General features: G+C 38.1%; 1 protein-coding gene and 1 long non-coding RNA gene across 9 annotated transcripts in view; one reads left to right on the top strand and one right to left on the bottom strand.

The window, feature by feature from the left end:
* The window catches only part of LOC115728661 (disease resistance protein RUN1-like), a 1102447-nt gene that overhangs the window by 535072 nt on the left and 555261 nt on the right, over nt 1-12114 (top strand). For 2 of the 8 annotated variants that reach the window (XR_007197282.1, XR_007197281.1), the window contains exon 5: nt 2854-2860. The exons of 5 other annotated variants lie outside the window; for them this stretch is intronic. The gene's annotated coding sequence lies outside the window, so the exon portion shown is untranslated. Of the gene's footprint in view, nt 1-2853; nt 2861-5833; nt 5857-12114 lie in introns of those variants that run through there. One more of the 8 variants, XM_048273386.1, reaches the window with a different exon arrangement.
* Nucleotides 1-12114, bottom strand: part of LOC125313790 — a 483189-nt gene that overhangs the window by 461178 nt on the left and 9897 nt on the right. The window lies entirely within an intron of this gene.

Below are 12114 nucleotides of genomic sequence, written 5' to 3'. Positions count from 1 at the left end.
CCACCAGGAAGTTCAATTGTCGATTGGATCCCATCAAGAAATAGATTTGCAACTATGTAGCTGAATATTCTGAGTCGACCTTGACCTTATCTCCGGGCAAAGTGCAGTCTCATGCGATTGACCACAGTGGCTAGAGCTGGGGAATTCTTTTGGATTAGGCAAATTGAGGCTTTGCTTGTTTCGCAAAAAATAAATAATTCAAAAATTATTTTTCAAAACATAATCGCTTTTGTGTCGTTTGAAATATTTAATCAATGAAAAATATTTATTATTGGCAACATTTTTTACTGAAACTTAAACAAACTGCTTATTGCAATTACTTAAACAGGTCTGTCATCTCAGCAGATATTCTTGTCGTCTTTCCTGGAATCGTTATCTGTTATATACAGGAATTACAATCACACGTTGGCAAGTTGACTTGAAATCCGACGTTATCTTGTACACTTGTACAGTTATTATGGGCTATTGTGGCAACCGTTTCTCTACCTTTGAGATGGATGGCTGTAAACTGCTCATGAAATGGGACCGGGGTTCCTTTTGATCTGTTTCGTGATTTTGATTTTGTTTAGATACGTTACTTTTTGAAGGTTTTGGTTGGGTAATTGAGTTACCGATAAAAGACAAGTCAAATTGATGCTAGTAGGGTTACTCCATTCAAGTGCATCATAGTCTTACTACATTCACGTGCGTTACTTTTGCCAATTTACACGTTGGTCATTTATGTGAGATCCTCGGAACCTGCTGGCTTGTACTTTCAATTCGAATCTTATAACCATGCCACGTAAGACTTAACTTTATTACACATTTTACTTTGTTATTTGTTTTTGTTATTCTAAGGTTGCTGGATTACAAGAGTGCCCGTGACGAGAAGTTTAATTTTTTTCCTATAAGAGCTTTCTTTTGTGTAAATTTTCTATTTTTGTGAAAAATTTTATAGAAATAATAATATATTATGCATATATAAAAATTCTATATACAACGTGTCTCAATGTGTCGAATATCTCTATTTTCTAAAATTGATGTGTAGCCATGTGGTGTCGTGTTGTGTCACTTGTCGCATATTGGTGTCGGTACTATTTAGTTGAAATGAGGAAGGAAATTTATCCTAATGTTAGTTTTTGCATATAAGAAATAGAATGTAAAAGCTTACGGCTCTTGCTCCAAAGGCCGATCGGATCATGGTTAATTGTTGAAGATTAACTGAATTACCAAAAGAGTACTAAACTTATTACAATTACGTTAATTCAATCCTAAATTTTTTTGTGCTACTTGAGTCATAAGCTTTTTGCATTTGTATCAATTCGATCCATCCGGCCTATTTTGGCGGAAAATCGCCGATATGTACGTTGACATGGACAGTTTTTAATAATATTACTTTTGCAAATTTCTTATTTTTATTTTATCTTTTATTTTTTTTTCTCTTTCCTTCTTTCTTCCTCCCACCGGTCGTCGGAATACGGGGTTTGCCACCCAGTATGATTTTTGTTTTTAGTCGGGCAAGTTTTTGAAGTTTAACAACTCCTAAAATTCTTGAAAGCCTATCTTATAATAAGCAGACGAAGTCCCATGACACAATCTTCTGTAAATGCAGATAATTTCGTGGGTTTCAAGTTGTCATGACAAACCCAAGTCATAAAGACGAAACAAGATTTTCATCAAAGATGCCAAATGATTATCCAATTTCAGTTTCCACAATGCTAGTGTTTTGCTCTACCCTCGTGTGATCATGTCCTGCATTGTCCGGCGCTGCTACATTCTGTCCTAATAGGAGGAAGTGCATTCCCGCCTCGTGTCCTCGACGGTTTCCTTTCGTACGGAACTGAGTACCCGAGCAGGCCGTTCGCATCCCATGACAACTGGCCATTTTTCGCCATCGTGGACAATTGTGTCCTCCGTGTTGGATGACATGCGGCTGCCCTTCCGTTGGACCCGCTACAATGGCTCGACATAAGTACGGTATGTACATGACTGAGAAGTGACTCACCCGTGACGTGCTCGTGTCAGAGATTAAAATACAATCATAAAAAACATCATAACATGACTGAGAAAGCACAAGGCGGTTCCACGATCCGGTCTGGAGCATCAGTCTCTTTCTGTAGTGACTTCTCGGGTTTGACTTTGACGCTAGGTCGAATGACTATAAGATTGTGAGGATTCTGTATTGTCCAGCTGATCATCGTTCATGCTTTGGTGGGACAAAGCCTCAAGTCGAGATTTATTCACTCCGTACAAGTTCCAAGTTTGGAGTGTGAGGTTCCCATTTTCCGCGAGAACATCAAACCGGTCTTCTTGAATGGGAATCTACACTGGTTTTCTTTCGATGATCTGAGGGATGAGTGTGAATATGGATCCATAGTCTTGTTTGATGTTGCAAATGAGGTGTTTGATAAAATGGCTCCGCCCGAAGAGAGTTATGACATGGACACTGTCGATTTAATAATGTCCGGGGCAGTACTAAATGATTTGCTGGCTGTGTTCATTAGTTTCAGAGATGCAGTTGTGGATCCTGAACCACATTCCGTTTGTTCTGTTTGTGTTTGGGTTATGAGGGAGTACGGCGTGCCTGAGTCTTGGACCAAGTTGTATTCTTTTGAGGCTTGGGGAAGAGTATCGACATTTGACGGCTTCACGAGGAATGGCGAGCTTGTGATGGAGATAGATTATACAAAACGAGTTTTTTGGAATCCAATCACGGGCCAATACGCAAATCATCCAATATGGACAGAATGCAACTTTGGTCGCTGTGGTAGAGAGCCTTGTTTCGCTTTAGAGATGACTCGGCTGCTGCCACATTTGCCGGTAGGACAGATTGGTCCTGCTTGCAGAAGGGTGGAAAGAGACATCTGAATTTAGACGAAATGATCTTGTACATAATTCGCTCCGACATCAAAATGACAGGAAGAAGAAGTGAGGTGGTGCCCATCTACATTTGGTACTTCTTGCAAGCTTTAGACTGCATATGCATTTTTATATTTTGAGTTTTTCTTTGGACTAGGCAAAGTGTGTGTTCTCTTTACAATTTGCACTTTGCATTTTAGTAGCCCAAATCAAAACCAAGCAAAACCCCGAGAAGGAAACCTAATTTGATTTTGTCGAGAACTCCCCCCTCTCGAATCACATGCATATGCATATATGCAAATGCATAGTCACGACCCCTCTCTTTCCTAAGAAGTGATGGAGAGCGAAGGGATCGAGATGGCCGGAGCTAGCATCAACTGTCATCGTAAATCAACGGGGTTTTAGCTCTTATCCTCCTTTTCTGTGAAAGGTAAACGTGATTATGAGCAGAGAGTGATGGTGGTTTTAACAGGATGGATGAGACGAGGTGGTAATGGACAAACAAAGCATGCAATATGTTCGGACAACGCAAAACAAATGCCTACATACTTGTAAATAAAGATAAGTGCATACAAACTTGCATCGATAGCGCTAATGATATGTTGAAAATGAGATATCCGAACTTTTTCCTCGGGGCCACGACCCCTCTCGGAGGCCCTCGCCGGCCACCGCGAGGGAAGGTAAGGGCCGCGAGGGCTTGAGATCCCTTGCCCAAGGCCGGGGAGGGCTTCGCGGCCCTCAGTTAGGGGTTGACAAAGGTCGCCGGCCCTCCAAAAAACAAAATAAATAAATAAATAAAAGAAATAAAAAGGAAAAAGAAAAATTGAAAATAGAAAAACCGAACAACGAACCAAGCTGAATTTTTGGTTCGGTTCATATTCGGTTCAAGACAAGATTTAGTTCGATTTTTGCCCCTTCTCCCTATCAGGGCTACTACCATGTCATCCTCTGACATGGGTTGTGGAGTCTACACGTAGCGAACTCGAGGATGTAGTTCTAAAAGCTCTTTCTTTCTTTTTTTTGTGCGCGTGTGGATATTATGGAATTTCAAGACTCTTATATACAATTATCAAATAAACACTATAAGTTCACTTAAAATTCACAAATTCCATCAAAAGCAACGGACATCTCAATTCAAATGTAATATCACTTTATATAGCTCATTAAGAGTTTGATGGTTGATGTATTTTTTTGACTTTATTTATGTTTATAAACTATAAATGAATAATTTTTACATTTTGAATTTATGTCGTATAATTTAAGATATATTATTTAACATGAACACAATGTGATTTTTATCCGATCATGCCTCTAATTGGTAAATGCGGGTCACTTCAACAGTTGTAATTCACCGATGAAAAGATTAGTTAGAGAAATTTTTCTTTAACGGGGGATTGTAAAAAAACTATGATCCGAAATTCTATCCGTAAGATCTAAATATATACGTATGATTTGGCACATTGAATATCGATGAGAGGGCATTCGACTAAGTTACATTTCTTTTCTGCTAGTCATGGTGTAAATTCGAGATGATAAAAGAACGCCATATTATTGGGCCTAATGCCCTAAAAAAACCTCAAACCTTAGCATTTGTCCCAAATTTACCTTTTGTCTCATAAGAAAAACTTCAATTTTTAGATTCAATTCAAATTTTACCCTAAACTTTTTTTTGTCCCACAAAAAACCTTTAAATTTAGTTGAAGGCCCGATTCTACCACAACTCTTTTTTTAATCTTATGAAAAATTATCAACTTTAGTTCTTGTCCTAATTTTTCTGTTCAATCCCAATTTCACCCTCAATTTTTTTTGGTTTCATAAAAAATGACAAACTTTTACTTGAGTTACAAAAAACGCCATCTGTTTTTGAAGACTTGGTGGCTGAGGTTAACGCGTGTGTATTAGGTATGAAAACTGAACTTTTTTTTTTTTTGGTCAGAGTATGAAAACTGAACTGGCCAGACTGAGAATTTGAAGATTCGCCGAAGACTAGCGTAGTCTTAGTCTGGCCCAAAAGTACGCTCAATTCGATCCTGGCCGGGTCGCGGACTTGTTTGGATTGGTAGCAAGAAATTGCACGGTTTACGTTTTTTTTTTTTGTCCAAATCTTGAGAAAGAATTAACTGAAAGTTTTAAAAATTACAAAAAATATGAATTTACATATCCATATTTTAATGTCTTGAGCCTTGCTGCAAAATAAACGTCACCTATCAAATTTTATGAGTCCGAAGATCTGAAAAAATAAAATACACTTAAAAAGTCATTGCATGTCAATCTTTTTTAAATTTGAATTTTTTTTTGCCGAACATGAAATTTATCATAAACTCAGCGATTTTATAAGTGAAGAGGATCTCCGACTTTTAAGGTGGTTGATAGAGGTGATCAACAGACAGACCTAAGGCGGGTTCTTAAGTTTTGGCAAAATTATAGCCCAAGTCCGGCCTAGCACAAAAATAAATACCAATTGAAGGTTGTACAAGCTCGTGAAATCCTTGGACTGAACGGGTTCTATCGCGATCAGAATCCCTAATCTTGAGTTTTTACCTTTTAATGACCTGTCGGCTAAAAATTAAATGTCAACAAATACCAGCAGAGGCAGAAAGTAAGAGAAGAAGACATCCCCTTTTGATCGTGAGAAATACACCTAATGAAAAATTACAAGCGAAAAAAAGTACATATAGTAGTAGCTATTTATAAACACAAGCTCAAACTACTAATTAAAAATTACGGGCTTAAATCGTAAAAGCCCGCTGCTGTCCAGAGAGTGCTACCCCCTTGAGACCTTTGCCGGGGCAGCTCTCCCGGACTCCTGCGTTTTCCTGTCGCAGGGGAGTATGGACTATACCCCAATACTAGTACTGTAAAAAAAATAGATGGAATGTGTGTTGGAAGGTCATAACTATGGTTCTCCTCCTAGAACTTCACGGCATATTCAACCCATTGTGGCAACAATGAAGAAGACTAATACTCTGTATTGATATGCTTATGTTCAGTTTATTTTTTCAGGAAAGTTGTGCTTCTTAGTGGGATGTGCAAATGTTATGGAGAAGTTATAAAATGAAGAAAGAGGAATTTGTCGAGGGTAGCGGCATCAATAGTTGGTGCAGCAAACCTTCCATGTCTAAGGTATCATAAATCATTTTATAGTCAAGGCTAAATTTCAGTAATATCAGTGCCTAGGGTATATGATAGTCTCAGTTAGGTTTATAACTAAACTGGCATCAATACAATTAGTTTAGGACTGGATTGGTACCAATATAGAAGGTTTAGGACATTTCGGTACTTTTTCTCATATGTTAAGAAAGAATTTGCATCTCCTTTTCCAATCACGATGGTTTACTTGGCATAAATTTCATTTACATGGCACGGTGACGAGCACCATCATAGGAAGTGAAACTAAATTACTTTCATCCTAGAAAGTTATTGCATGAATGGCTCTGTATAGGCTAATGATCCATCATAAGTCATATGACTGTCCAGTGGACTCTGCATCTTAGAGTAGTGGCGGGAGATGTGCATTTCTAGCATATGTCTCAACATTTCTATTCTGTTTCACTCATACGAAAGTGCCAGGGAGCTTGGAATTGAACTTGTGCCGACTTGTTGAATGTGTTCATCTAAGGTTGAAATTCAACTTATTCTTATGTTTAGGCCCCATAACAGATGATACAAAAATTCATCTTATGATCACTTAAAATTTCTTTTGCATCCTTAAATGCTTACCTTTCTCCATCGCAATTGTTTTATTTATTTAAGCACATGTATACCTTTCTCTCTTTCTGATCTAGAATTAAGGGAAGGATAAAAACAAACTCGTCAATGAAAATTGTTCGACATAATAGTCCAAATCACATATTTCCTCCAATGAATAAAACTGTCATTTAAAAAGATTTTTTGAGTTCCTTGATGACCAAAAATAACATCAAGTTACCACCCACCTGTGTGGCGCCGCTGGTTCGCGCACTCTTCCTTTCGCAAAAGGTCGAGTGTTCGAATCCCAGGGGTGTCGCGAGGTGACTTACCCGGTGGCATGTGTGTGGTGGCTAGCACGTGTTGCCCCCGGGGTTTATCCCCCGGCTGCCGGCCGTGCGGGGGTTCCCGGGGTCATCAACATCAAGTCGGCAAAGCCCATGAATGTGAATTTATGCCGAACGCGAGGGAGGCGGCCCTTAATTAGATCCGAGTAAGGCCTTTGTTGCTAGCGAGGGTCTCGCCTAGATCCGGCAATGGCCCCTTCTAAGGTATGCGCTTGGCTGGCCATATTGACAAAAAAAAAAAAAAAGATAAGAAAGAAATTAAAGAAAAATTCAAAAATTGCAAAAATTATCCACGTTAGCAATTTATGGCCAAAATTGATTGGAAGGACTGAGTTGGCAAATTGTCAAAATGTTTATGACTAAATTGGTCAAGTTGTAAATTTAAAGACTCAATTGGAATACGTATAATATGTTTATGATTTGTTTGGTAATTTTCTCAGGCTTAAAAGACATTTGCTAAAGTTAACTCTTCAAGAACTACTACTTGCCGAAGAATTCAAGTGAACATTTCTGTATGCATCTTTTCATGCATTAGAGCCTCTTGGTGAATCCCAATTTGAATGTCCATCCATGATTCATGATATGATTCCCCCTTGCGATCATCATCCATTATATATTATAGAGATGTGCTCCAAAAATAAAATAAAAAAACTGAGGGTATGTACATGATCGATTTCGTAAGTTTGGTACTTGATACGTATCATGACCTTATATCCATCAGCAATTTACATTGTGCCAAGTTTGCACATAACCGCTTAAAGCAAAAATTAGAAAATCTCTGCTTGGAAGAAAGTGAAAGTCCATTCATCTACCATCCATTGATATGCCCCAAGACTCTGACCTTTCTTCAATTATAAGAACTATTCTACCGGGGCCAATCGATATTGATTCCAGTCCATTCTCATGGATGATTTTGCGCGCACGGTCAAGGCATCCTCTCGGTGCAAGCCGGAGTGCTTGCTTTGCTCGAAACCCTAAAATACTTTAGATCAAGATAAGAACCTATTTTGGAACTACGCTCAGATCATATTGATGTGGTGTCTAACTAGAGCGGATCAGCTCTTGTCTCTTGTTAGATTTAAAAGTGGCCCTTTGCAATGGAGAAGCAAATAAAGTGGCGGACTGAGTTGTCTAAGCCCATTATAGAAAAGCCTTCCTTCTAATACGGTCATTTTCATGTTCTGAAGCTGCATCTATGTACGGTCGAACAATTTCTTCTCTATTGAGCCATAGTAATTGTGTCTTCACAGCAAAGAACTGGCAATCGCTCCGGATAAATAATAAAGAAAAAAGAACAACAACAAGAAGGTCATTTTCTTTTTGCAGGCTCACTATTCCATTTTCTCTCTATTTTTTAGTTCTTCTCTTCAATCCATTGTATAGGCACTGTAACATCGGTGACAGGCTCATTCGTCTTTTAGAATGCCAACTGTTTTCGGTTATATATGCATACTTTTTCTCAATTTGGCTTAACAAGTAGTGGAAGAGAAGAACTCCATGGAACCAGAGTAATGGTGCCTTCACAGCATAGAACCATTAGTCTGCTCCAGATAAAATAATCCGTGGAGTTTGATTAAACACACGGTTCTTACTATAAGTTCCTGAATATGTAGGCGTGAACTGTTGCGGTGGAGCATAGAGACATCACGCAAGAACAAGACAAAGTGGTGTCTACTGTGGCGGAAGGACATGAGCCAATGCTGATCCTGAAGAGGTTCTTGAATCTGTGAAATATTTGCCAGGCTGAATAGAAATGGTAGGCGATGCAGAAGGGAATGATAAGATCCAGATTCTGTTAGGGATTACGTTATGCCATTGTCATTAATTTCTGTTTCTCCAAAGAAATGCACCATGCCTCGGTGATTGTCAATGAGTGAACCCATTTCATAATTCATGCCAAGTCAATACAAAGACTCTGCAGTCAAACATTTGTATTGCAACTGTAAACTGAGACTATATGTCTAGCAGGAGGCTGTGGCTCATTCTGCAGCTGAAGTAATTGCAAAATCAGGACAGGATTGAATCTTTTCTTCCGTAATCATAAGGAGTCTCTCGAGGTGCTGTCAATTTAGTGTCTCGTTCTGTTCTTGGCGCCTAACTTGTTGAACCAATTTACATGTTGGATATTCCAATTACGACACGTAGCGCATGAAATTTTATGGAGTTGGATCATACAGAAAGCTCCAATCCAGAAATAAAGCTCCATTCATTCAGCTGGTCACCTTGACAACGAATCTGGTCATTTTATGATGTGATTGAATTACAACAATGAATCTGGTAAAAAGTGAATTCTTCCAACGACCAGATGGGCAAAACATAGTTTATACACAAGATTTGAACAAGGATCTAAGCAACCCATTTGGTTGGGCTAGTCTATCAATCGATGAAAATTTGAGTGCAGATTAGTCCCACAAAATGTTTTATTTTCTCACTCTTCTATGTAACAATCTCAAGTTTGAATATCTCCTTCAAATTATTCTTGCATTTTGGTCCATTTATCCTAATCCGCTGCACACTCAAGACAGATTCTTGAATAGAGTCCGAAAGCGTGCTAGTTATGTGCATCAAAAAGAGAAACCCCAGTAGCCTATCCAGTTACCTAATGCTTGTTCTGACGTCCGCTAAGGTTGGGCTAAATCTGAAAAAATAGCCCAAATCATATAATTTTGAGAGTACCAAGTTCTTTTCTTTTCGCCTTCTTTTCCCCGTTATAATACATATCCAAAAGCATTAACCAATGGAGTCAAGACCTGCATCTCTGTAGATATAATCTGAAGGAGAGAACTTTCATACCTGAGATCAGAAAGGAATCGAGGTTTTTATTAATCAAAGTCTATTTGCTTTAGAGCTTTATGCCAAAGCTTTTTTAAAGACTTAAGACTTTATGCCATGTGAACAAACATTTGAAAGGAATGCCCAACGATGTTGATCTTGGACTGTCCGAATATTTTGATCGATTATATGGGGGCTCTCAACCACCGCGATTAGGACAGCAAACGAAATCAAGGAAGCATCCATATTATTGTACTGATGAACCTTATTTTATGCATTAGGCGCTGAATTACTTGGAAGAATCCGTCCATATTATTGTACTGATGAACCTTATTATATACATTAGGTGTAAAAAAAACTGCATTATCATCTTTGATAGGCTGGAGTGATGTTGCAACGTTCTTATTGACCAATTCTAACAAACTGGTCCATGACTCTCTGCATGTTTAGCCAATCCCAATTTTCCTTTTATCTTCTTATTTGTATCCCGTTCTTATTTCCTCGATATTGTCACAAACATATAAATTACTGTAGTGCCATCCACGAGTAGAAGGCTTCTCTACAATACCCTTGTAACGTGTGTCATTGGGCAGACGCGGGACAGCTATTGCCAAAATTATCTTTAATCAGCTTTCACATGATTAAGCATTGTTGCTTTCTTTTCAATATCCAAGAAACTTCAAAAATCAAGGGACTGCTTGCAAAATCATTTCATCTCTATCGTCCTTGAAAAAGAAATTGACGGGTATAATGAATATTAATGAAGGGATTAACAATCAAAATTTGATTGTCTAGTAAAAGAGCTCTCCTTCTTCTCAATGATGTGGACAGAAAGAATCATATGATGCACTTGTGAGTACACATGATTAGTTAATGTCTAGCTAACTTTGAAAAATGACCCAGATCATTTAATTTCGAATGAATAGAAATGGAGCAAGGTCGTTCTTTTTGAAAGCATTACCAATAGAGTCGAGAGCCGCATCTTTGAAAAAAAAAATCATCTGAAGGAGAGACTTTTTGTACTTGAGATTCTCAAAGTATGAGCTGGAGCCTCGTGCTAATGATTTTTTAAAGACTTAGACTTTATGCAATGTAAACAAACATTTGAAGGAAATGCCCAAGAATGTTGATCTTGGACTGTCCAAATATTTTGATAGGTTAGATGTGGGCTCTCAACCACCACAATTAGGACAGCACAGGAAAACAAAGAATCGTCTTGGGTTTTTCGTAGCAATTTAAAGATATGTTGTCTCCTGAAAGAGTTGTCCTTCTTCTCGAGCATGTAAATGAAAAGAATCGTATTCATGGATCTGTGATGGCGTCCTCAATGCTTTCGAATTACATTGCGTAATAAACTTAACCGCATTAATATGGACCAAACTCTGGGACTTTTATTGAGAAGCTATAGAAATGAAGACTGAATGAAGGAAGATGAAGGGTAACATTTAGAGTCGACTGAAGTGCATTTCGCGGTGGTTGCCTTTTGATGGAATAGTTAAATCTGTTGGCCACTGCCACGATTAGAATTTGAAATCCAAGTTAAGTATGCATATATTTCCTTGTGGATTCTTAGTGGTAAATTGAGTAATATTCTATCTTGTAATATGAGAAACAGCCCAAAATTTATACGTCACTTATCAAGTTCATCCACATTTCTTGATTACGGTTTTCATATACTCTTTAAATACATAAGGCATTTTCACTTATTGACTTAATCTTCTAGATTGGCATGATTTCATGAATTAAGTTTTGCTCCAGTTTATTTCGCACATGTGGGCTTGTTTGTCAAATTCTGTATGTGTCTTGTTTCGATGTATGTTCAGGGTGCGAAAGGACTCCGACAAAGACGAAAGAGTGAAGAGCCACACCGCCGAAAACATCATCCGAAACACCTTCTTAGTTGAGATCCAGAAGGTGTCAATATTTTGTTAATTATCCTAGTCAATGAATAGGCTTCACCAAACTTTTGCGAGTCATTGGAGCGCCGAGTTTTATTGGTGAGGAAGAATTAGGGTTCCGGGCATTATGAATGATGGAGAAACTCGAAGACGATATATTTTCAAATGGAAGGTGCTCAAAATATAATATTTAGTTTTCAAAATATAATGTTTAAGGAAATACATTTGTGAAACTTAGATTGAATTTGTTATAGCTATAAAATAAGATGTGATAAATAATTAAAGTTGGAATTTGAAATTCACTTTGGTGGAAACCGGCTGCCCGAGAAAAAGTCCAATTAAAGTAACCTCTGTTGGAAATGGCGTGCAAAGCATGACCGTGTTGAGATAAAATGAAATGTACTTATAGGCTATCAAAAGATGCAATTGAAAAGGTACAATTCCTATGGACTTAGATGGAAGGCATCTATTGAAGAGTCAATTGTGGATAGCCTTGAAAGAGTGATTCTCTCTCCATCCAAATATGACATAAGGTTGTATCCGTCCTCCATCAGATAAAACAACATAATAGT

This window comes from Rhodamnia argentea, chromosome 1 (genome assembly GCF_020921035.1).
Source record: "Rhodamnia argentea isolate NSW1041297 chromosome 1, ASM2092103v1, whole genome shotgun sequence".
NCBI lineage: Eukaryota > Viridiplantae > Streptophyta > Magnoliopsida > Myrtales > Myrtaceae > Rhodamnia > Rhodamnia argentea.
This window is presented reverse-complemented; position numbering and strand designations above follow the sequence as displayed.